The following is a 27,725-nucleotide window of genomic DNA, read 5'->3' as shown; positions in this document are numbered from 1 at the left end:
CATAGTGCAATCATAGGAGTCTCACATCAACACTTAATGCATCTCTCATCTTTCTGTCTTTACATGTCTTTTCTTTCCTTCCTTTCATAGAATCCTTCTCCTCCTTTAAGTAGAGCTTAATTATCATTTTCTGCATGGAAACTTTTCTGACTTCCCCAATCTCTAGGACCCCAACCTCCTCCCAACTATCTTGAATTTAATCACTTTGCATAAATTTGTATTTATTCATTTTATGTTTGTGCTATTAATGTATGTACATGTCTATACAATTTGTTGTTGTGTTCAGTTATTTCAGTCATGTCTGATTCTTTGTGATCTCGTTTAGAGTTTTCTCATCAAATATACTGGAGTAGTTTGCCTTCTCAAGCTCATTTTACAGGTGAGTAAATTGAGGCAAACAGAGTTAAGTAATTTGCCCAGGGATACACAGCTAGTAAGTATATGAACCAGTTTTCCTGATTCTAGGCCCAGAGCTTTAACCATTGTGCCACCTTGTTACCCTATAAATATACAATATGTTCCATTTATTAGAACGTAGGATCATTGTTAGGAGAAATTATTTCTTAATTTGTACTTGCATTTATAGGCAACAACTAGTCCATAGATGACATTTTAATACTTGCTTGTTGATTGATTGATTGAAATATGGTCAATTCAGATTTTCATTGTTGTCAGGAAAGCTGCATAGGATCATGACCTAAGGATCTTCACATTGATAGTCACAATAGTTGAAAGGCATGGCCATTGCTCTTCTATTTCTGATGTGCAGAGATGCAGAATTGAGCCTGTTAAGCAAGTAGAGGGTAGAAATAATCTTGTAAAAAATTCCTTCTCTTTCACTAAGGATAGAAGAGACAGACGGTTGTCTTAGATGGATATATGATAGCTTTGTTCAGAGGCATTGAACCGGACTGGCTGATCTCTTGTGGTTTTTCTAAGATCCAGCTTTGTTTACTTTTATTAAAAACCATTTTTTAAAACATTCTTGACTGTATAATGCACTGTCTGACTGCTGTCCTGAGTGAGACCAGAATCCTATAGTGCATTAGAGTCCTACCTTATCCTGTGGGTACAACAGAACAAACGAGAACCATGGAGATGAATATGGGATTAAATTAGGTAAAAGGGATTTGTTTCTGTCTGAGCTGCATTCAAGATTCACTCCTCCAACTGCTCTGTGGCTTCCAGACAGAGAAAAAACCAGCAGCAAAATTGGCTTTTTTGTAGCAACAAAGTTTTCCATGGGCTTATCTCTGAGATGATGTAACAACTGTCTTGGGAGAAGGGATTCTTAGAATTGGAGTTTTTCTGGAAGACAATTAGAGATGAAGGGGCTGCTTTTTAACTTGATAAAGAGGATCTTTGTCAGCTCCATGAGCTAACTGTCAAAGCCAAGGGACACCTTTCTGCTCATCATTTACTGAGAAATCAGGGAAGGCCTCTGACACTGCTTTTCCAGACAGAGAAGATGGCCGTTCCACGACTGCAGATTATATCTGTTCTTTTCTGTCAGTTAATACACATCACATTTACCTGCCATATCTTTTAACTTGTACTATATTTAAATGTTTATGTTTTATCTAGGAGATAGCTAGGTTGTTCAGTGAAGTCAGTAAGACCTAAGCAATCCTGTCTCAAGACAGTAGCTGTATGAGCCTGTTTGCTCTACTTCATTGGAGAAGAAAATGGCAAACCACTACAGTTTCTTAGCCAAGAAAACCTCAAAGGGGGTTACAAAGAGATAGATATGATTGAACAACAATTGTTTTTTGTCCCTACTACACTAGAAAGTCCTTGAAAGCAGAGACCATCTCCTAATTATATTTATATCTCTTCCAGTGTTCTGATAGTACTCTACAGATACTTAATAAAAATAAGTAGGATGCTTAATAAATGTTTATTAAATGTTGAATCAAGTGATTCCCATCTTTCAAGTTCCTAAAGTTCTCCAGAGTTCAAGTTCTCCAGGGTAAAGATATACAGTTGTATCTATCTTCTATTTTCATAAAATGACTAGTCCTTCATGTAATATAATCTGAAGACCTTTTACCATCGTGTTTGCCTGACCTAAAACAATCTTTAGATTATCATTGTCACATGACATGAAATACCCAGAACAAAATACAGTACTCCAGAGCTGACCTTAATAAAATAATCACAATATCATCCCCTCCCTCATCTTGGACATTGACTCCTTTAATAAAACCCTGGAACACCTTGGTTATTTTGGCACTGGATCACACTGATTATTCACATTGGACTAATATGATTAAAAAAAAAACTCTGAACTTGCTCTTTCTAACCAGACTTGCATCATTGCATCTCTACTTATGCCTTACTTCTATTAAACAAATTCTTCTTCCTCAGTATGACCTCCAAACCCTCCACCCTTCAGTTCTTTCCCAGGTCATCAGCCTTTCTCTCATTATACTCTCCTCCATTCCCAACCTCAACTACTTAATGAACCAGTTCAACTCAACATAATCTTCTTTTCTTGAATCCTGTTGCCAATTTATTCCTTGCCAAACATCGGAGATTAGAGAAGGGATTTCATTATAAGCCAAATAAGATTTTTTTTTTTTTTTTGCTCTTGGAAAGAGCACAAGATTGGGAATCAGAAAACTTGGGTTCAAATCTTGGCTCTGGTAATTATTGTATTTGTCTCTGGCATTTACTATGTAGGATAGGAAAAGGAAGGAATTAAAATGCCTTCTGGGTTAATGATTACCCAGGAGAAAGTTCTTTGGCTTTGAAACAATCCATTTGTAATAAGGATATTAAGTTTTTCAACTACTACCCTTAGGTTTATTGCTAAGAGATAGCCAGGCTGCTGCTTACAAAATTTGCAATGTTGACTCTGGTATTTCATTAAAGAACCCAGAGAAAGAGAAAAGAGATTTGGCTCTAGAAATGATTTCTGAATTTTATATCTATGTAATTTGGAAAGTTTTATGCATTGTGGTAGAAAGAATCTCTTTGAATCCTTAGTTTGAGGTTTCTTAGTCTAAGGTGGGAATTCCAATATATAAGGCAATATCTCTTTATACAAATATATTCACCCACTTACTGATATTTCAATTTGGTCAGAAGGAGGTAGTAAATGGAGAAGAGAAAGCTATGGCTCTGGAAATAGAGACCTTTGCTATCTTTTTATTACTGCTTTACAACCTATATATCTTTGGGCAATTTGTTTAACCTTAAAATGTGGGAGTTAGAAAAGAAGGCTAGAAGACTAATGGAGCCTAATGAGCTGGGTTCTAGATTTCATAAAATGACTAGCCCCTAAATCAAGTCACCAATTTAAAAAGTACCCCACTGGCAATTTGATGGGTACCAGCCAGTCAAAACAAACTTCAATTGGCCATAGAATACCAGAATTAGAAAGGTCTCCAGGAGACATTTCATCCAACCAGGGATAAGAATTTCCTCTCTCTCTCTCTCTTTCTCTCTCTCTCTCTCTCTCTCTCTCTCTCTCTCTCTCTCTCTCTCTCTCTCTCTCTCTCTCTCTCTCTCTCTCTCTCTCTCTCTCCTCTTCTTAGGGCTACATATATATAGACAGAGACATCTATTCTTGACTCAAACATTACCTACTAAGAGATCCCATACAAATATTACTAACTTCTAGTAGATTACTATATGGATAAATGCTCTAGCAAGTGTAGCCAAATGGACTACTTTTTTAATTCAACCTCCATCTAGCCTGGGGTTGACAAACAAGAAGATAAAGTTTGTCTTCAGGAGTTACTTAAATACTGGACATCACATGTCACACAGCTGATACTTCTCAGATAATAAATATGAGCAGAGCCTTCTGTTGAACACAAATGCAATCATGTTTTGCTTTACTCAGGAGCTATATTCTATGATGGATGGTTTCAATTATACTCACATCTTCCTCTTGGTTAGTCACCATGACTAGTATTAGTACCATTTTTATTGTGGGCCCCCAATAAACAAATAAATTCATAAAATAATAGAAAGAGGAAACTGAAAGCAATCAGGCATCTCCCTTACATCTGTCAGTTTCACCTGGGACTATTTTCAATTCAATTAATCAAAATTCACTGAGCAACAAGTCTTTGAAGAGTTTTGTCTTAATGGATTTTTTAATAATAGCATTTTATTTTCAAAATATATGTATAGTTTTCAACATTCACTCTTGTGAAATCTTGTGTTTCAAATTTTTCTCCCTTTCTTCCCCCATCTCCTCCCCTATCCAGCAAATAATCCAATATAGGTTAAACATGTGATAAATATTTCCACAATTATCTTGCTGCATAAGAAAAAACAGATTAAAAAGGAAAAAATGAGAAAGAAAACAAAAAGCAAGCCAACAACAACAAAGTGAAAATACAATTTTGTGATCCATACTCAGTTCCTACAGTCTTCTCTCTGGGTGCAAATAGATTTCTCCAAATCTATAGGAACTGGCCTGAATCATCTCATTGTTGGGAAGAGCCATGTCTGTCAGAATTGATCATCTCATGTCTTGTTGTTGCTGTGTACAATGATCTTCTGGCTCTCTTCACTTTACTTAGCATCAATTCATGTAAGTATCTCCAGATCTCACAAATCTATTGGAACTGGCCTGAATCATCTCATTGTTGGGAAGAGCCATGTCTGTCAGAATTGATCATCTCATGTCTTGTTGTTGCTGTGTACAATGATCTTCTGGCTCGCTTCACTTTACTTAGCATCAATTCATGTAAGTATCTCCAGATCTCTCTGAAATCATCCTGCTGATTCTTTCTTATAATACAATAATATTCCATAATATTCATGTTCCTTTAATAGATATTTTAAATTTTTTGCTTACTTATGAACACAAACTTTGCAAAATCAAATTCTTTCTCCTTTGATCCAGCCATCACATTACTAGGTTTGTATTAAAATCAAAAGATAGAAAGAAAAAGTCCTATATACAACAAAATATTCATAGCAGAACTCTGGGCTAGCGGAGAGAAAAAGTAAGAGAAAGACAGGCAGACACACACACACACACACAGAGAAAAAGAGAGAGAGAGAGAGCACAAAATGGATGCCCATTGATTGAACAATTGCTGAATAAATTGTGGAATATCAATGTTCTCAAAGGTTCAAATGGATTTGTGATCTTAGTGTTCTTTCTTTTTTTTTTATTATAGCTTTTTATTTACAAGATATATGCATGGGTAATTTTTCAGCATTGACAGTTGCAAATCCTTTTGTTCTAACTTTTCCCTTCCTTTCCCCCACCCCTTCCCCCAGATGGCAGGTTGACCAATATATGTTAAATATGTTAAAGTATATGTTAAATACAATATATGTATACATCTCCATACAGTTATTTTGCTGAGTGTGCTTTCTTTTAAAAGACTTTTAATCAGTCAACATTAAATAACAAAAATGTGTCAACATTATGCTAAGCACTGGGAATACAGAAAAAGGGAAAGGGGAAAAAATCTTTGCTCTCAAGGGCCTTCTAATGTCAACATGCAAAAAGCTTGGGATAAATAAGATACATACAGAATAAACTGAAAATAATTAATAGGAAGAAGGCATTAACATTTAAGGAAGATGGAGAAAGGCTTCTTGCAGAAAGTGGGATTTAAATGAGACTTGAGGGAAACTGGGAGGTAAAGATGAGGCAGGAGAACATTCCAGGTATAGGAGATAGCCAGTATACATTTCCAGAGTGAGGAGATAGTGTCTTGTGCAAGGAACAAACAAGGAGGCTATTCTCGCTGAAGTGCAAAGTATATGTTGGAGTGAGGTATAGTAAGACTGGACAATTAGGAGAGGATCAAGTTATGAAAGGCTTTAAAAGGAAAAGAGAAGGTTTTATATTTGATCCTGATGATAATAGGGAATCCCCTGGAGTTGATTGAACAAGAAGGTGACATGGTCAGACTTATGCTTTAGGAAGATCAATTGACAGCTGACATCAGAGAAGCAAACTATCAGGTTATTGCAGTAATCCAGGAGTTAGGTGATGAGGGTTTGTACTCAGGTGGTGGCCATCAGAGGAAATAATGGGGTATAAATAAGAAATCTTTTGAAGGTAAAATGACAGGTCTTAGCTAAAACTGGGATATAAGGGTAGAAAAAAAGGAGTTGAGGATGTGACAGGATATGAGTCTGGATAACCAAGGGGATGCTGGTACCTCAATAGGAACAAGGAAGTTGGAAAGAGGAACAGGTTTGAGGAAAAGACTCGCCTCCAACAGGGTGTCTCCCATCCATGCATTAACATTAATCAGGATTCCTTGGAAGACACAATGGCTTATAACTTTGTTGCCCTGATAACTGAAATTAGATGAGGAATAAAATAGGGTGACATATGCTTATCCAAGATGTCTGCCACTGTCACGAAGAAGACGTAGTGCAGAGTCCAAGCTGAAAAGGAATTTTGTACAAACTCTGGGATCTTCCAGAGAGTCCTATTTAGGAGTGACATTGTTCAGATCTCATAAAGTCCTGGAACACTGCAGTGCCTTCAAGATGAAATCCACAAACACTCCAAAGAATTTGACAGCTATTCATGTTGTAAAGACTAAGTGGATGAAAAAATATCCAGATTATGGCATCCGATTATATGGACAACCTAAAAAGCTCATTCATAAATGCATCTATAGATACACATGTCTATATATGGACATATGTGTGTGCATATTTACATATTCATATGTAATGACATGTAATGATATAAAACATCTGTCTAAAGATACATACATATATAAAAGATAGATGCACACAACATACATACATATAAAAAATAGACATTTAAGTTCTACCTAGAATTGAACAGATGGAGAATAGAATGAAGTGCTCTTGGGAAATTGCAAATTCTTTAATAGCTTATTAATGCAGTAGAATAAAATAGAATATCTTTATTATATAAAAATGATAAGCATGAAGAAATATGAAAAACATTCATATGAACTGGTAGAACAGGGATAGGTACTGTACCTGTGATCTTACTCACTTGGGTTAAGAAAACTATCTCTACTAATACTGTTCAGCTTCTTTTCTGCAACTTAAAAAAAGCTTCTGGGGAAGCTAGATGGTCCAATGGATAGAGCCCCAGTCCAGGAGTCAAGAAGACCTGAGTTCAAATCCAACCTCATACACCTAACACTTAGTAGCTGTGTGAACCTCACTTAACTCCAATTGCCTTGCCAAAAAAAAAAAAAAAAAAAAAAAAAAGAGTTACCTAGAGCATTAAGAGGTTAACTGACTTTCCTAGGATTATATAGCCAGTCTGTGTCAGTCAGGACATGAACCCAGATCTTCCTGACTCCAAGTTCAGCCTTTATCCACCATTCAACATTGCTTCTCATCAATTGATACAGAGCAGGGGTGAAGGGGGATTGGAGGCGGTGGCGGGGGGATTGAGAATATTTTTTAAATGACTACAGTAATGTCCTGGAAAACAACACTAAAAAGCAGCTCAAATTGAACATAATGACTGATGAAATACATCTTCCCTCTTCTTGAGCTGATACACATGTATGCAGTTTACACTCTAATAGATTAATTTGATGTGTTGGTGTGTTTGCTTAATTGTCTGGGATTTGGCTGGGATGGGGGGAAGGGGGAGTGTTACAAGATAGGGTAGAATGAGTGTCAAAGCACATAAGAGAACAATCGGGAAAATGTAAACTATATGTTTATGATTCACATCAACAATTAGATCAAAAGAAAGAATGGCAGAGTTAAGGTAAAAATAGTAATTGGGTTATACAAATGAGGTGTGGAGGAAGAATATTCACAGAGGCATTAGAGGGGGGAGGGCTTGTAGTTCTAAAAACCTTCTCACATCAGGAATGGGTTCAATAGGCAGTGCTACATTTATACCAAGAAGGGTACAGCACCCTCCAAAATCTATAAAGAAACAAGGGGGGAAGGATGGGGGATGGGTGGGTGGGGAAGCAAAGGATGAGGAAAGAAGACAAGGGAAAGATTCTTGAGAGAGGAGAAGTTAAGTAAAAGTAAGGCAAGTTATGGAGCAGAATTTAATTAAAGAGGCAGCAGGGATAGGAAATGTGAATATAGGTGGTGGGTGTGTGTGTGAGTGTGTATGTATGTGTTTATTTACATATGTATAAATATATCTTTTTCTTAACTGTAGCTTGGGGGTGGATGAAAGGGAGGGAAAAGAATAAAGTAAATAAGATTGTGCAGCAGAGAACCAAAGAACAATTTACAAGGAAGTAAATAAAAATGAACATTAATGAATATAATTTCTTCTATTAATAAATATACTTTCTTGATTTGGTAATTTATTATATATTCTGAATCCTCCCTGGTGTTCTGCTAGACACATGACAATGTTCTCTTTTATGTCATTTTATTTTGTTTTGTATTTCTTTTGTTTTTCTTCCTTTAAATAAAATACATTTTAAAAATCAAGTTAGCTAAATAGTTATTTATCAAAAAAATCTCGTGTCCTGGTTTTGTTATTAATTCAATTTTTTGTTTTCAATTTTATGAATAAATTCTTTAATTATTAGGAGCTATATTTTGGTGTTTATAGGGTGAGTTAAATTTGTTGGTTTCCTGTTTAATTTTTTTAGTTGCATGTCCAATTCATTTATCTGCTTTTTCTCTTTTATTGTTGAAATGGTTTAGAGATGTAAGATTTCTTTTAAGAACTGCTTTGTTTGCATCACAAAAAAAGAATGCGTGATATAGAAACAATGTATATCTAAAAGGAGTTTTTTTTTTAAATCTAATACTTTGTACATCATTTAATTCATTTGATGGGTTGGTGGGTTTGTTTAACTGTCTGGGAGTATTACAAGATAGAATAGAATGAGTCAAAGCACATAAGAGAACAATCGGGAAAATGTAAACTATATGTTTATGATTCACATCAACAATTAGATCAAAAGAAAGAATGGCAGAGTTAAGGTAAAAATAGTAATTGGGTTATACAAATGAGGTGTGGAGGAAGAATATTCACAGAGGCATTAGAGGGGGGAGGGCTTGTAGTTCTAAAAACCTTCTCACATCAGGAATGGGTTCAATAGGCAGTGCTACATTTATACCAAGAAGGGTACAGCACCCTCCAAAATCTATAAAGAAACAAGGGGGGAAGGATGGGGGATGGGTGGGTGGGGAAGCAAAGGATGAGGAAAGAAGACAAGGGAAAGATTCTTGAGAGAGGAGAAGTTAAGTAAAAGTAAGGCAAGTTATGGAGCAGAATTTAATTAAAGAGGCAGCAGGGATAGGAAATGTGAATATAGGTGGTGGGTGTGTGTGTGAGTGTGTATGTATGTGTTTATTTACATATGTATAAATATATCTTTTTCTTAACTGTAGCTTGGGGGTGGATGAAAGGGAGGGAAAAGAATAAAGTAAATAAGATTGTGCAGCAGAGAACCAAAGAACAATTTACAAGGAAGTAAATAAAAATGAACATTAATGAATATAATTTCTTCTATTAATAAATATACTTTCTTGATTTGGTAATTTATTATATATTCTGAATCCTCCCTGGTGTTCTGCTAGACACATGACAATGTTCTCTTTTATGTCATTTTATTTTGTTTTGTATTTCTTTTGTTTTTCTTCCTTTAAATAAAATACATTTTAAAAATCAAGTTAGCTAAATAGTTATTTATCAAAAAAATCTCGTGTCCTGGTTTTGTTATTAATTCAATTTTTTGTTTTCAATTTTATGAATAAATTCTTTAATTATTAGGAGCTATATTTTGGTGTTTATAGGGTGAGTTAAATTTGTTGGTTTCCTGTTTAATTTTTTTAGTTGCATGTCCAATTCATTTATCTGCTTTTTCTCTTTTATTGTTGAAATGGTTTAGAGATGTAAGATTTCTTTTAAGAACTGCTTTGTTTGCATCACAAAAAAAGAATGCGTGATATAGAAACAATGTATATCTAAAAGGAGTTTTTTTTTTAAATCTAATACTTTGTACATCATTTAATTCATTTGATGGGTTGGTGGGTTTGTTTAACTGTCTGGGAGTATTACAAGATAGAATAGAATGAGTCAAAGCACATAAGAGAACAATCGGGAAAATGTAAACTATATGTTTATGATTCACATCAACAATTAGATCAAAAGAAAGAATGGCAGAGTTAAGGTAAAAATAGTAATTGGGTTATACAAATGAGGTGTGGAGGAAGAATATTCACAGAGGCATTAGAGGGGGGAGGGCTTGTAGTTCTAAAAACCTTCTCACATCAGGAATGGGTTCAATAGGCAGTGCTACATTTATACCAAGAAGGGTACAGCACCCTCCAAAATCTATAAAGAAACAAGGGGGGAAGGATGGGGGATGGGTGGGTGGGGAAGCAAAGGATGAGGAAAGAAGACAAGGGAAAGATTCTTGAGAGAGGAGAAGTTAAGTAAAAGTAAGGCAAGTTATGGAGCAGAATTTAATTAAAGAGGCAGCAGGGATAGGAAATGTGAATATAGGTGGTGGGTGTGTGTGTGAGTGTGTATGTATGTGTTTATTTACATATGTATAAATATATCTTTTTCTTAACTGTAGCTTGGGGGTGGATGAAAGGGAGGGAAAAGAATAAAGTAAATAAGATTGTGCAGCAGAGAACCAAAGAACAATTTACAAGGAAGTAAATAAAAATGAACATTAATGAATATAATTTCTTCTATTAATAAATATACTTTCTTGATTTGGTAATTTATTATATATTCTGAATCCTCCCTGGTGTTCTGCTAGACACATGACAATGTTCTCTTTTATGTCATTTTATTTTGTTTTGTATTTCTTTTGTTTTTCTTCCTTTAAATAAAATACATTTTAAAAATCAAGTTAGCTAAATAGTTATTTATCAAAAAAATCTCGTGTCCTGGTTTTGTTATTAATTCAATTTTTTGTTTTCAATTTTATGAATAAATTCTTTAATTATTAGGAGCTATATTTTGGTGTTTATAGGGTGAGTTAAATTTGTTGGTTTCCTGTTTAATTTTTTTAGTTGCATGTCCAATTCATTTATCTGCTTTTTCTCTTTTATTGTTGAAATGGTTTAGAGATGTAAGATTTCTTTTAAGAACTGCTTTGTTTGCATCACAAAAAAAGAATGCGTGATATAGAAACAATGTATATCTAAAAGGAGTTTTTTTTTTAAATCTAATACTTTGTACATCATTTAATTCATTTGATGGGTTGGTGGGTTTGTTTAACTGTCTGGGAGTATTACAAGATAGAATAGAATGAGTCAAAGCACATAAGGAAATAATTGATATAAAACAATATATATATATATATATTTTAAATAACTTTTTATTGATAGAACGCATGCCAGGGTAATTTTTTACAGCATTATCCCTTGCATTCACTTCTGTTCCGATTTTTCCCCTCCTTCCCTCCACCCCTTCCTCCAGATGGCAAGAGTCCTTTACATGTTGAATGGGTTGCAGTATATCCTAGATACAATATATGTGTGCAGAACCGAACAGTTTTCTTGTTGCACAGGGAGAATTGAATTCAGAAGGTATAAATAACCCAGGAAGAAAAACAAAAATGCAAGCAGTTTATATTCATTTCCCAGTGTTCTTTCTCTGGGTGTAGCTGCTTCTGTCCATCTTTGATCAATTAAGGCTCTCTTTATTGAAGAGGTCCACTTCCATCAGAATACATCCTCAAACAGTATCATTGTTGAGGTATATAATGATCTCCTGGTTCTGCTCATTTCACTCAGCATCAGTTCATGTAAGTCTCGCCAGTCCTCTCTGTATTCATCCTGCTGGTCATTCCTTACAGAACAGTAATATTTCATAACATTCATATACCACAATTTACTCAACCATTCTCCAATTGATGGACATCCTTTCATTTTCCAGCTTCTAACCACTACAAACAGGGCTGCCACAAACATTTTGGCACATACAGGTCCCTTTCCTTTCTTTAGTATCTCTTTGGGGTATAAGAAAAACAATATATATTTAAAAGGAGTTTTTTTTAATCTAATGCTCTGCACATCATAAAAGTGTGGGTTTTTTTTCATATGTGTCATATAATGCTATTATAAAGTTGAGTCGGCATTAATTAATCAACAGACATTTATTAAATATTTACTTTGTGCCAAGTACTGTGCTAAGTGCTAGAGATTCAAAGATAAGCAAAAAACTGTCTGTGCCCTCAACTAGTAGACATTTTAGCAGTTAGCTATGAATCTAAATGTGTCTAACAGACGATTAACTTGCTAACTAACACATGGTTCACCCCAGCAGGGGCAATAAAGTCAAAAGGAAAAAGTACTGGATTTGAAATTAATGACCTGGACTCAAACCCAACTCTCTTACTATCCATATGATGTTGGGCAAGTCACTTAATCTTTATAGATTTCAGTATCCTTTTCTGTAAAATAGAACTTTAGACATCCAGTGTCAAAAAAGTATGGCTACATCATATTTCATCCGCTTACCAGTTGTATTTTACAGTGAACAAATGAATAACTTCTATTGTTATCCTTTCTTCTTTCTATGCTGTACTAAATATCTTTCTTAGCATACAAATTTATTGTTTTCTTCCTCTCCCTCCATTTTCAGTTTAAAGCTGTCTTGATTAGTTAGCTTGGCAAAAATATCCAACCAAATATGTCATATCTGATCAACATGAGAGACTAATATCTCATCAATCTTGTAACTATAGTCTAAAAAAGTGAATCCTGTTTTCCTATCCCGTACCATAAACAGAAATTCATTTCCCAAATCTTCCTATCTCTTCTAAAATCTGACCTTTTGTCTAAAAGAATGATTTTCTAAAACCCTACCATTTACATCTCCAAATCATTTAGCTTCCTACACAGGATTTCATTATCCTTATAGATATTATAGATAGATATAGATAGATCCCTACACAAAGTGGCACAGGTAGCAGATAAGTTTAGGAAAGGATGATGGAATTACAGATCTATAGTTAGAAAGAACTTTAAAAGATATCTAGCCCAATCCCCTCATTTTACAGGGGAAGAAATTGAGATCTCCAAGGAGATCAAATGCCCAAGTTATTAAATGTCAGATATAGGAAATAAATAATGAATTTCCTGGAAAGATAAGATTGTAGAGATTGTAGGGTAGATTCCTCTTCTACTATGCTCTCTCTATCTAAATCTTTCCTTCATCACTCTTGTTAGTTGTTGTTTTTTAAGAAATTCAAAGGTCAAGAGTTCTTAATTTTTGTGATTCTGTGGAACAAATTAGGGGTCTTATACAAAATGAGTAGCTAAAGTTTTGAGCTTTACATTATTCTTTTAATTATTTAAGCTTTTTTGTATAAAAATATATGTAGATCCTTTTCTTCTTCACCAGTTAAAAAGGAATCCATTTTGCAGGTTTGGAAACATACATATTTCTCTTTGTATAATAAAATGATTCCCTTTTTGAAATTTTTTTGGGAAAAATTCTTAACCTATGGTTCACAGACATTCTCTCCAAGGTGTTTGTGGTAGATTTCAGGGGATTTGTTATCTTGAATGGAAAAACTACTTTTTTTGATCACTAAATTTTTGTGAGATTTAGCATTTTCTTCAACTATTTAAAAACATTCTTAAAAGGGGCCTGTCAGCTTCTCCAGACGGCCAAAAGGGTCCATGATACACACCTCAAAAACAAATAAAAAGGTGAAGAAGCCCTGGCATAGAAGAGAAAATAACAGAGGGTGAATTTTTTAAAATGGCATAGTCCTATGAGACTGTCAGGATTCCTAAAGCTCAGAAGAAGCTGAGGCTGACAACAAAAGGTTTTATTTAGCTATTTTGGTGAGGGATGAGGCTGGAGGGGGGGTTAAAAGGATTGAGACTACTGCTCTGGATAGATTGGATGATAATAACAGGAGACAGAGACAATCAAAATACTGAATTCTTTATTTGCTTCTTTTTTTTGCCTAGAAGAATAACTTTTGGGCTAGAAAAGACAGAATAATGATTAATGTAGGAGGTTCAAACCCAATTTAAGTAGGAAACAGTGGAAGAGGACTCAGCTGCCTCTGATGAATTCCAGCCTCAGGTTCTCCTCTCTTCTCCACTCTTAAGAGTCTTATCCTGACTCTTTAGTGAACCAGTTCAATTCTACACTAGTCTCTTTTCTTGAATCCTTTACCCCACCCCCCCAAATATGATCAAATGAGACCAAATGATATAATATTTGTAAAGCACTAAGCGCAGTTCCTGGAACACCCTAGGTGCTTTATAAATGCTTGTCCCCTTTCCCTTTCTGCCTTCCCCTCCCTTATGGTCTTGCTTGCCTTGACAAGCTTCAGCCCTAGATTATTCCAACCATCCACTATATTTGCTCCTAACCACATGTTGCAAAATAAAACTGGAGAAAATAATGAAACTCTGCTGACTGGAACCACTACAATTTTATGTTTCATAATCTTAACTGGACTGTCACTGCAGTAAGGCAATCTTTTTACTCCTCCCTAACTGATTCACTATTCCAATCACTAGGACCACTTTTCCAAATTTTTTCAACCCTCCTTAAATCTTCCATAGCTCCCCTCCCCACATCCTTTCAAGCTGAGAACTTTGCCTCATATTTCACGGAAAAAAATTGAAACCATTCATCAAGAACTTCCATTCCTCCTTTCCTCCTCAACTCACATCTTCCACATGCTTTCTGAAACTGTCTCCATCTTCACTCCTATCTCACATAATGAAATGGTCCTTCTTGTCAAGGCAAAGAACTCTATGTGCAAATCATTTCATTCCTTTCTGTCTTTTCCAGGAGATTTTCCCCTTCATTATCCTTACTCTCTCACTTTATCTTCAATCCCTCTTTATCTACCCGCTGCTTCCCTATTGCCTACATTCATGCCCATGTCTCTCTCATCCTCAAAAATTCTCACTTGATCCACATATTCCTTTAAACTATTATCTGGTCTCTTTTCTGTTCTGTGGCTAGTTAGAGCTTTTGCCTCTTTTCCTCTCACTTTCTTCTGAAGTGTCTTTATTCTGGCTTCTGACTTTAATCAAAACTGTTCTCTGCAATGTTACTAATGATACCTTACTTACCCAATCTAATGACCTTTTCTAAATTCTCATCTTTCTGACCTCTATGCAGCTTTTGACACTGTCAATTATCCTTTCTTATGCTATTTTCTTGCTAGGTTTTCTTCTGGTTCCTCTTTTATCTATCTGACCGTTCCTTAATCTCTTTCTCATAATCTTCAACTTGATCTTACCTGATAAACATGATTGTCTCATAGAACTCTATCTGGGTTCTTCTTTTTTCTTCTCCCTCTCTTCTATTCTACTCAATGATATCTTCACCTCCTATAGGTTCAGGATTCTCAAATCTATTGCTCAGTCCTAAACTTATTACTGACCTGAAGTCTTGCAGCTTCACCTGCTAATTGAACATATTGCATTGGATGTCTCATAGACTTCTTAAACTTAAAATATCTAAATTTGAACTCATATTTTCCCCAAAATTTCCCCCCTTCCTAACTTTCCTATTATTGTTGAGGATACTACTATTTTCCATAGACTCAGGCTTGCAACTTCAGTGTCATCCTGAACTCCTGATTCTCTTTCACCCCCATATTCAAGGCTTGTCAATTTTTCCATATATATATATATATAGATATATATAGATATATATATATATACACATATATATATATTCTTCTGATCTCTGACTGCCATTACCCACTGTCACCTCACATTTGTGCCATAACAAGAGCTTTTTGTTTGACCATCTTGCCACGAATCTCTCTTCAGTCTATCCTCTACTCAAATGCTAAAGTAATCTTTTAAAAGAGCAGGCCCAACCTGCATTTTCAAACTCCAGTGACTCCCTGTTACCTCCAGCAATAAATATAAAATCCTCTGTTTGGTGTTCAAATCCTTTATTAACTTGCTCCTTCACCTTTCCAGTTTTCTGATACCTTATTCCCCTCCATATATTCCAAGATCACAAACATTGGTTTCCTTGCAATTTCTTACACAAAACACTCTCACTAGTAACTCAGGGCATTTTTATTGTATATCATTCTTGTTTGGGATACTCTTCTTCCTCATTTCTGCCTCCTATCTTTCTTGACTTCCTTTAAGTTCTGCTTAGTCATCTTCCACAGAAGGTCTGTCCCAATTGCTATTAATTCTCATATTTTCTACTCCTTCAAATATTTCCAATTTATCCTGAATATAGATTGTTTGTATATAGTTTCTTGTACATTATCTTTCTATTAACTAAGTTCCTTGAGATCATGGCCTTTCTTTATATTCTCAGTCCTTAGTTTCATGATAGCACATAGTAGATAATAAATATTTGTTAAGTGACTCCCTCTGTAGACAAGCTGAAAAAATTGTGGGATAGATAATTATATATTTAGAACTATTCAGTACTGATTAAATGACTGAACTTTAAAAATTAATGACTTACCTAGCTTTGGAAAGACTTTCAATCCCTTGATCACTTAGTCATTATTTCCTTGGTATTTATGCTGCTTAACATTTCTTTTTATTGCCCAGATAAAGATGATGTTCAATGGTAACTAACTTTTTGTGATTCCATAAATGGTTACCCACCAGCCCCTTCTATCCTCCACTATCTCCTGAAGTCTGTCCAAGCTCATGTTTGTTGCTTCCATGATACTGTATGTCCTCATCCTCTATCATCCATCTCTCCTTTGCTTTTAATTTGGCCCACCAGGGACTTTTCCAATAAGTCCCTTCTTCTCATTATGTAGTCAAAGTATTTCAGCTTCATCCTTAATATTTTCTCACTTCAGTTAATATCCTGAATTATTTCTTTTAAGTATCAACTGATTTGATTTCCTTGTTGTTCAAAAATTTTCAAATGTCTTCTCTAGTCCCATATTTTAAAAGCATCAGTTCTATAATGCTAAATTTTCCTTAAAGTCCAACTATCACAGCCATATATTGTTTTTTTTATTATTATTATAGCTTTTTATTTACAAGATATATGCATGGGTAATTTTTCAGCATTGACAATTGCAAAACCTTATTATTATAGCTTTTTATTTACAAGACCTTTATTAGCAAAATAATGTCTCTGGGTTTTTTTGTTTTGTTTTGTTTTGTTTTTTGTTTTTTAGTATGGTGTCCAGATTTGCCATCGTTTTCCTTCCAAAAGCAAGCATCTTTCATGACTGCAGTCACCATCTACAGTGATCTTTAAGCCCAAAATTATTAAATCTCACACTGAATCTATTTTTTTCTTTTCTCTACTGCCAAGATCTTAGTTGTGTGTGTGTGTTTTTTTTAATGTTGAACTTCAAGAAAGCTTTTACATTCTCCTTTTTTTCCTTCATCAAGAGGTTTCTTAAATGCTTCTTCACTTTCTGCCATCAGAGTGGTAACATCTGTAGATCTGAGATTGTTGAGATTTCTCCTAAAAGCCTTAATTCTGATTTTTGGTTCATCCAGACTGGTATTTTGCACCATGTTTTTTTTCCATATGAGTTATAAATAAGGTGACAATATGCAGCCTTGTCATACTCCCTTCCCAATCTTTTTTTTTTTTTTTAATTTTATTTTATTTAATAATAACTTTGTATTGACAGAATCCATGCCAGGATAATTTTTACACGACATTATCCCTTGCAATCACTTATGTTTCGTTTTTTCCCCTCCCTCCCTCCTCCCCCCCCCAGATGGCAAGCAGTCCTATATATGTTAAATATGTTGCAGTATATCCTAGATACAATACATATTTGCAGAACCGAACAGTTCTCCCGCTGCACAGGGAGAATTGGATTCAGAAGGTAAAAATAACTCGGGAAGAAAATCAAAAATGCAAATAGTTCACATTCATTTCCCAGTATTCCTTCTTTGGGTGTAGCTGTTTCTGTCGATCATTTCTCCAATGAAACTCAGTTAAGTCTCTTTGTCAGAGAAATCCACTTCCATCAGAATACATCCTCATACAATATCGTTGTCGAAGTGTATAATGATCTCCTGGTTCTGCTCATCTCACTTAGCATCAGTCCATGTAGGTCTCTCCAAGCCTCTCTGTATTCATCCTGCTGGTCATTCCTTACAGAGCAATAATATTCCATAACATTCATATACCACAATTTACCCAGCCATTCTCCAATTGATGGGCATCCATTCATTTTCCAGTTTCTAGCCACTACAAACAGGGCTGCTACAAACATTTTGGCACATACAGGTCCCCTTCCCTTTTTTAGTATCTCTTTGGGGTATAAGCCCAATAGAAACACTGCTGGATCAAAGGGTATGCACAGTTTGGTAACTTTTTGGGCATAATTCCAGATCGTTCTCCAGAATGGCTGGATTCGTTCACAACTCCACCAACAATGCATCAGTGTCCCCGTTTTCCCGCATCCCCTCCAACATTCATCATTATTTTTTCCTGTCATCTTAGCCAATCTGACAGGTGTGTAGTGATATCTCAGAGTTGTCTTAATTTGCATTTCTCTGATCAATAGTGATTTGGAACACTCTTTCATGTGAGTGGTAATAGTTTCAATTTCTTCATCTGAAAATTGTCTGTTCATATCCTTTGACCATTTATCAATTGGAGAATGGCTTGATTTTTTATAAATTTGAGTCAGTTCTCTATATATTTTGGAAATGAGGCCTTTATCAGAACCTTTAATTGTAAAGATGTTTTCCCAGTTTGTTACTTCCCTACTAATCTTGTTTGCATTCGTTCTGTTTGTACAAAGGCTTTTTAATTTGATATAATCAAAATTTTCTATTTTGTGATCGGTAATGGTCTCTAGTTCATCTTTGGTCACAAATTTCTTTCTCCTCCACAAGTCTGAGAGATAAACTATCCTATGTTCCTCTAATTTATTTATAATCTCGTTCTTTATGCCTAGGTCATGGACCCATTTTGATCTTATCTTGGTATGTGGTGTTAAGTGTGGGTCCTTGCCTAATTTCTGCCATACTAATTTCCAGTTATCCCAGCAGTTTTTATCAAATAATGAAATCTTATCCCAAAATTTAGAATCTTTGGGTTTGTCAAACACTAGATTGCTATAGTTGACTATTCTGTCTTGTGAACCTAACCTTTTCCACTGATCAACTAATCTATTTCTAAGCCAATACCAAATGGTTTTGGTGACTGCTGCTTTATAATATAATTTTAGATCAGGTACAGCTAGACCACCTTCATATGATTTTTTTTTCATTAATTCCCTTGAGATTCTCGACTTTTTATTGTTCCATATGAATTTTGTTGTTATTTTTTCTAAATCATTAAAATATTTTCTTGGAAGTCTGATTGGTATAGCACTAAATAAATAGATTAGTTTAGGGAGTATTGTCATCTTTATTATATTTGCTCGGCCGATCCAGGAGCACTTAATATTTTTCCAATTATTTAAGTCTGACTTTATTTGTGTGGAGACTTTTTTATAATTTTGCTCATATAATTCCTGACTTTCCTTTGGTAGGTAGATTCCCAAATATTTTATGCTATCAACAGTTATTTTGAATGGAATTTCTCTTTGTATCTCTTGCTCTTGGATTTTGTTGGTAGTGTATAAGAATGCTGAGGATTTATGGGGATTTATTTTGTATCCTGCTACTTTGCTAAAATTATGAATTATTTCTAATAGCTTTTTAGTAGAATCTCTGGGGTTTTCTAGCTATACCATCATATCATCTGCAAAGAGTGATAGTTTAGTTTCCTCTTTGCCTACTCTAATTCCTTTAATCTCTTTCTCGACTCTTATTGCAGAGGCCAGTGTTTCTAATACAATATTGAATAATAGTGGTGATCGTGGGCAACCTTGCTTCACTCCAGATCTTACCGGGAAAGGTTCCAGTTTTTCCCCATTGCATATGATGCTTACTGAAGGTTTAAAATATATGCTCCTAACTATTTTAAGGAAAAGTCCTTTTATTCCTATGCTCTCAAGTGTTTTTATTAGGAATGGCTGTTGGATTTTATCAAATGCTTTTTCTGCATCTATTGAGATGATCATATGGTTCTTGTTTGGTTGGTTGTTGATATAGTCAATTATGTTAATAGTTTTCCTAATATTGAACCAGCTCTGCATTCCTGGTATAAATCCTACTTGGTCATAGTGTATTATCCTGGGGATGATTTTCTGTAATCTTTTTGCTAATATTTTATTTAAGATTTTAGCATCAATATTCATTAGGGAGATTGGTCTATAATTTTCTTTCTCTGTTTTCAGCCTACCTGGTTTAGGTATCAGTACCATATCTGTGTCATAAAAGGAGTTTGGTAGGACTCCTTCAATCCCTACTTCTTCAAATAGTTTATTTAGCATTGGAGTTAATTGATCTTTAAATGTTTGATAGAATTCAGATGTAAATCCATCTGGTCCTGGGGTTTTTTTCTTAGGGAGTTGATTGATAGTTTGTTCTATTTCTTTTTCTGAGATAGGAGTGTTTAGGATATTTACTTCTTCCTCTGTTAGTTTAGGCAAGCTATATTTTTGGAGGTATTCTTCTATTTCATTTAAGTTGTCGAATTTATTGGCGTAAAGTTGGGCAAAGTAACTCCTAATTATTGCTCTAATTTCCTCTTCGTTAGTGGTGAGTTCTCCCTTTTCATTTTTAAGACTAACAATTTGATTTTCCTCTTTCCTTTTTTTAATCAGATTTACTAAGGGTTTGTCTATTTTGTTGGTTTTTTCATAGAACCAACTCTTAGTTTTATTAATCAATTCAATAGTTTTTTTACTTTCAATTTTATTGATCTCTCCTTTTATTTTTTGAATTTCAAGTTTAGTGTTTGATTGGGGGTTTTTAATTTGTTCCTTTTCTAGCATTTTTAGTTGCAAGCCCAATTCATTGACCTTCTCTTTCTCTATTTTATACAAATAGGCCTCTAGAGATATGAGATTTCCCCTTATTACCGCTTTGGCTGCATCCCATACATTTTGGTATGATGTCTCATTATTATCATTTTCTTGGATGAAGTTATTAATTATGTCTATAATTTGCTGTTTCACCCAATCATTCTTTAGTATGAGATTATTTAGTTTCCAATTATTTTTTGGTCTACTTTCCTGTGGCTTTTTATTGAATGTAATTTTCAATGCATCATGGTCTGAAAAGGATGCATTCACTATTTCTGCCTTACTGCATTTGAGTTTGAGGTTTTTATGTCCTAGTATATGGTCAATTTTTGTATAAGTTCCATGAACTGCTGAAAAGAAGGTGTACTCCTTTCTGTCCCCATTACATTTTCTCCAGAGATCTATCATATCTAATTTTTCTAGTATTCTATTTACCTCTTTGACTTCTTTCTTATTTATTTTGTGGTTTGATTTATCTAATTCTGAGAGTGCAAGGTTGAGATCTCCCACTATTATAGTTTTACTGTCTATTTCTTCTTGCAGCTCTCTTAATTTCTCTTTTAAGAATTTAGATGCTACACTACTTGGTGCATATATATTTAATATAGATACTTCTTCATTATTCATTCTACCCTTTAGCAAGATATAGTGCCCTTCCTTATCTCTTTTGATTAGATCAATTTTTGCTTTAGCTTGATCTGAGATCAGGATGGCTACCCCTGCTTTTTTGGCTTCACCTGAAGCATAGTAGGTTTTGCTCCAACCTTTTACCTTTAACCTGTAAGTATCACCCCGCTTCAGGTGTGTTTCCTGTATACAACATATTGTAGGATTTTGGCTTTTAATCCATTCTGCTAACCGCTTCCTCTTTATAGAGGAGTTTACCCCGTTCACATTTATGGTTAAAATGACCAATTCTGTATTACTTGCCATCTTGTTAACCCCGGTTTATGCTTTTCTCCCTTCTTTCCCCCTTACCCCCCTTCCCAGTATTGAGCTTGTGAGCTCCACTTGCTTCTCACAGCCCTCCCTTTTTCAGTATCCCTCCCCCCCCTTTAGAGTCCCCCCCCCAACTTGTCCCTTTCCCTCCCAGTTACCGTATTCCCTTCCACTTAGCTTATTCCTTCCTTTCTCACTTTTCCCTTCTCACTTTTCAATGAGGTGGGAGAAGTTTCACCATAGATTGAATATGTCTAAAATTCTTCTCTTAATGCCAATTCTGAAAGCAGTAAAATACTCACTATATTCATCCCTCTCCATTCTTTCTCTCAGATATATTAGGTTTTCTTTGCCTCTTCATGAGATGTAGTACCCCCACTTTCCCTTATTTCTGGTACAATGTCCTTTCCACATCTAGTTTCTAGAACAAGGTATACATGTATTCTTTATACAACTTTATAGCCGAAATATAGTTCCCAAGATTAATCTTTACCTTTTTAGATTTCTCTTGAGTTCTGTGCTTGTAGATCAAATTTTTTGTTAAGTCCTGGCTTTTTCATCAGAAATAGATGAAATTCGCTTATTTCGTTGAATGTCCATCTTCTTCCCTGGAAAAAGATGCTCAATCTCGCTGGGTAAGTTATTTTTGGTTGCATACCAAGTTCCTTAGCCTTTCGGAATATCATATTCCAGGCCCTTCGATCCTTTAATGTGGATGCTGCCAGATCCTGGGTGATCCTTATTGTGGCTCCTTGATACTTGAATTGGGTTTTTCTAGCCGCTTGCAGTATTTTTTCCTTTGCCTGAGGGTTCTGGCATTTGGCCACTATATTCCTTGGTGTTTTGATTTTAGGATCCCTTTCAGTAGGGGATCGATGAATTCTTTCAATGTCTATTTTACCTTCTGTTTCTATGACTTCTGGGCAGTTCTCTTTGATAATTTCCTGGAAAATAGTGTCCAGGCTTTTTTTTTCATCATACTTTTCTGGAAGTCCGATGATTCTCAGGTTGTCTCTCCTGGATCTGTTTTCCAGGTCTGTTGTCTTCCCCAGAAGGTATTTCACATTCTTTTCCATTGTTTGATTTTTTTGCATTTGCTTGACTGATTCTTCTTGTCTCCTCGAGTCATTCAATTCCAATTGTTCGACCCTGATTTTCAGTGAGGTATTTTCTTCACTCACTTTTTTAAGATCTTTTTCTAATTGTCCAATTGAGTTCTTTTGTTCTGTGGAATTTTTTTCCATTTCGCCAATTTTGTTTTCCAGTTCACCAATCCTATTTTTCAAGGATTTGGTTTCTTTATCCACTCTCTCTTTAACTGACTTCTCCAGGCTCTTTTGCCAATTCTCCCTCTCCTTTTGCAGAGCCTCCCTCTCCTTTTCCCATTTTTCTTCTAGCTCCCTTGTGAGAGCCTTTTTAATTTCCTCCATGAGATTCATCTGTGCTGAGGAACATACGATCTCCTCCTTTGGGGATTCACCTGGGGACTGTTTGTTTTTAGTCTCCTCAGGATTTGGAGTCTGCTCTTTATCTGTATAAAAGCTGTCCAGGGTTAGATTCTTTTTCAGTTTCTTGCTCATTCTGTCTATTTATCAAAGACAAACTATCAAAGAAACAGAAGGAAAAAAACCCCTTGAATGGAGGCTGCTTTCTTTGTGGGAGGGGCAGGGTATTCGTGAGGCACGGGTCCTACTGTGCTATGGCGCCTGCGCGCTGAGATCCGAGCGCTCTGAGATCCGAGCGGGCTGAGACACTGTGGGGGAGGGGTGTCCAGGTCCCGAGAGACTCCAGCTGTTTGGGGTTGTATTCTTCACCCCCGGTGTTTTTAGCTTCTCTGCTGGGCTGCTGACTTGCTCCTGTAGCAAAGCTCTCCCCGCAGAGACGGCTGCGATCACGCCCCACCCCCTCTCCGCTCTGCTCGGCTCTGAGCTGCTATCTGTGCTCTCGCTGAAGCTGCTGCTGCCCGCAGACTGCTTCCAAATACCGTCCCCGCCCTCGCGCAAAAACAGACCTTTCTTGACGAGTCTCAAGGATGGTTTCTCTTGGTAAGTAATTGTATGGTTTTTTTTCAGTCGAGCATTAATTCAGAGGCATGAAATGAAATGAATAGTGAGAGAAAAACACGGAGGTTACACAGACGTGTATTTCCTCTCCGCCATCTTGGCCGGAAGTCCTCCCTTCCCAATCTTAACTCAATCAGTTGTTCCATGTTCAGTTCAAATGCTGCTTTTTTTCATCTACTTGTAGGTTCTTTAGGAAACAAGTAAGATGATTGGGTATTCCCATCTCTTTGAGGACTTGCTACATTTTGTTTGACCCCTACAGCTTTAGTGCAGTCAACGAAGCAGAAGTGAGTGTTTTGTTATTGTTGTTTTCTGGAGCTCTCTTGCTTTCTCCAAAATCCAGTAGATGTTGGCAATTGGGTTTCTAGTTCTTCTGCCTTTTTAAAAACCAGTCTACTCTTTTGCTAATTCTCAGTTTACATATTGCTGAAATCTGAGAAAGCTGATTTATTGGAGACCCCCTACTCAAATCCTAATCAGTATTAATCAGTCTATTATAATTTTATAGGGGGCAATGATTGTTAATAATTATTCATTTACTAATGTTTATCTAGTCAGTCATCTAATAGTAAGTACAGGAGTAAGTAACTCATAGTTTGTACAAGTCAAATAGAAATATAGATTCTGATAGAGAGGCTTTTTGCATGGAATCATATAAGAATGGAAATTACTTGTATTTCATTGTTAGCAATGCTTCCTGAGACCCAATTGACTTTATTCTTCAGGATGTATATATGTCTCTTGATCAGTAACCACACTATTATGGTTAACAGTGATGTTAATAAACTTTCTTTTATAATTCTTCTGTATATTCTTGCCATTTTCTAATCTCTTCTACTTCTGTTCCTATAATTTTTTTTATTATCCCTATTTTTTCATGAAATATTTTTGATAGTTTTAATTTCCTTAAAGTGATCTGTCTTTTGCATTCTATTTTCTTCTATTTCTTTGTATTGCTCATTTAAGAAAAATTTCCTATCTTTCCTTGCTATTCTCTGAAATTCTGCATTCAGTTGAGTATATTTTTCCTTTTCTCCTTACAGATATTTTGCTTTTTTTCTTTTCTTTTTCTTTTAAGTGTTTTTTGCTGCTACCTCCTGAACATAATTCTTCAGGAACTGTCTCTTCCAGATCTAATCCCTTAAATCTATCAATCATTTCCACTTCATATTGATAAGGAATGTTATTTAAGTTATATCCATACAGTCTAGTGGTTTTTCCCTATGTCAATTTAAGTCTGAATTTTACAATAAGAAGCTCATGATCTGAGCCACAGTAAGTTCCAGATTTTGTCTTAATGAACCATATAGAGCTTCTCCACCTTTGGCTGCAAAATATTTAATCAATCTGATTTCAGTATTGATCATTTGATCATATTTATGTGTAGAATTGCCTTTGGATTGTTGAGAAAGAGGTATTTGGTATGACTAGTGAATTATCTTCACAAAACTCAAAATTAGTCTCTATCCTACTTCATTTTGTACTCCAAAGTCAAAGTTGCCTGTTATTCCAATTATCTTTTGATTTCCTTCTTTAGTAAGGGATCTGATCCTCTATGATGAAAGTGACATTTTGGGGAAAGTGGGAAGGGCTTGTTTATAGAAAATGTTGTATGCCTTCATAGCACTAATTCAATTTGGTTTCTTCAACATCAGTGATTGGAGTAACATATTACTGTGATACTGAATGGTTTGCCTTGGATTTGAATAGACATCATTCTGATATTATTGAGATTATACCCCAGTACTATGTTTCTTCCTCTTTTATTGACTATTGCATTGTCTCCATTTCTTCTAAGGGATTCTTGTCCATAGTAGTATATGCAATGATCACCTGAATTAAATTCACCCGTTCCTATACGTCTGAATTCACTGACACCCAAGATATCAAATGTTTAATTTTTTTCCATTTTGTGTTTTACCACATCCAGCTTACTTTGATTCACAGGACTAGCATTTCAAATTCAGATAAAAGTATTGATAGTATATTCATGAAATGTGCAGATGGCTCAAATGCTAATATGCAATGTCTAATATTGGATAGCAGAGTCAGGATTCAAAAATATCTCAGAAGATTAGACAGACTAAAATGAGATTAAAATTCAATAATCCTTAATTGGTCTATGAAACCAAACTTTTAAAAAGATAATGTAAAGTTATCCACTTCTATAGTAGGAGCATCTAAGACTCCTGAAATTATTGTTGCTATTGAGAACACATCTTTGTCCATATCTAGTACTTTGCCAGCCTACAGGTTTGAATAATAGAAATACTGACCTGGGCATAAAGAAGACTTTCCTATTTTCCCCAGCTGGAAATGCTCTAGAACTTCTTTCAGTTTCTGATTACAGGCAGAAAACCATATTTTATATCTTTTTTATTCCTATATCTTTATGGTATAAAACAAGAACTTTAATCAGTCTATTGTCACATTTTTAGGTTACCCTGTTCTCATTGTCACACATAAAGATAACCCAGTTTATAAAACTGTTTTTTTAGCATATCTAAGACTCAATCATTTCATTATCCATTTTGCATACTCCTGTAGACACACAAGCAAGTTTGTTCTCTTAGCCCCTCCCCAGCTCCTCCCTAATTCCTCCTTAACTTGCCCTTATTCTCCCCCCTTCCCTCCCACTTTAAAAGTTCACATCACTCAAAATATCTTGCTTAATTGTACATAACTTAACCTTGCTTAATAACCCACGAGATATTTTGTATTAATAAATGGAATACTTTGTGGCCATGATAAATGTCTATGTGAGTTCTTTACATTACAAAAGGCTCTTCTACATTGTACCTGAGTTCTTCATTTATCTGATACGTCTTCATTTATACTTTGTGTTTTTTCCTTTAAATTAATATTTGTCATTTTTAACATTGTTTTCTTTTGAAATTTTGAGTTCCCAGTTCTTTCTCTCCCAATCTTTTCCCATCTACTTAGAAGGCAAACATTATGATATTAATTATGTAATGCCAGAGAAACTGAGGCAGGAGAGAGATTAGAGAGTTTTTAATATTTTATTAATTGGAGAGTATAATTGACTGGACAGGACTTTTGTCTCAAAGTGTCCAGAGACGAATGGGAGAATCTCATATTCTTAAATACCTTTTACAAACAAAGAAGGGGACAGAAACAGGAAACTTTTGTCACAGACCCATTTGGTTCTGTCAGGATGGGGGAGGCCATAAATTCTTACTAAAAGCCAGAGTCAGGATGTCTGAATAACCAGAAGTAAAAATGTCAAGGAGGTATCCGGGATAGTCTTATCTTTTGGAACCTTTTAGAGGGATAGTGTAAATTCTTGAGGGCAGAAAGAGTCAGGAGGTCTGATCTCCCCCTCTTATCTTGAGTCTTTCATTAGCAATTTATAACCTTAGAGCAAATGGTCCTCAGTCTTAATGGACCAGAGTGGGGTTTTATAACTAAGGGGATTGAGGCAGAACAGTTAAGGAAATTGAGATAGAACAATTCAGGGAAACTCAGTCAGGACTAGTGCAGGGAAACTAGTACAGGGAAACTGAGTCAGGATAGTTAAAGAGAACTGAGGCACAACAATTATACATGTGAAATCATGCAAACCATATTTCCATATTAGCCATATTGTGAAAGGAAGGAAGGAAAAGAGGGAAGGAGAGAGGAAGAAAAAAAAAACATATATATATATACTTCAATTTGTACTCAGAATTCATCAGTTCACTCTTTGGAATAATAACATTTTTTCATCATGAGCCCTTTGTCTTGATTCACTATATTGACCAGAGGAGCCAAGTCTATATTTTTGTATTTTTAAACTTCAGTTAATAAAGTAATTTAAATTAGACTTTATATTTCATGAGTGCCCCATAGCCAAAAACAAAAACAGCAACAATCCAAATCCAAACTTCTGTTGTGCCACAGTTCCCTTGTACTGTTCTGCCTCGGTTTCCCCAATTGTCCTGCCTCAGTTTCCCTAAATTGTTCTGCCTCAGTATCCAATTGT

Source organism: Antechinus flavipes, chromosome 2 (genome assembly GCF_016432865.1).
Source record: "Antechinus flavipes isolate AdamAnt ecotype Samford, QLD, Australia chromosome 2, AdamAnt_v2, whole genome shotgun sequence".
Classification (NCBI taxonomy): Eukaryota; Metazoa; Chordata; class Mammalia; order Dasyuromorphia; family Dasyuridae; genus Antechinus; species Antechinus flavipes.
Note: the sequence above shows the minus strand (reverse complement) of the source record.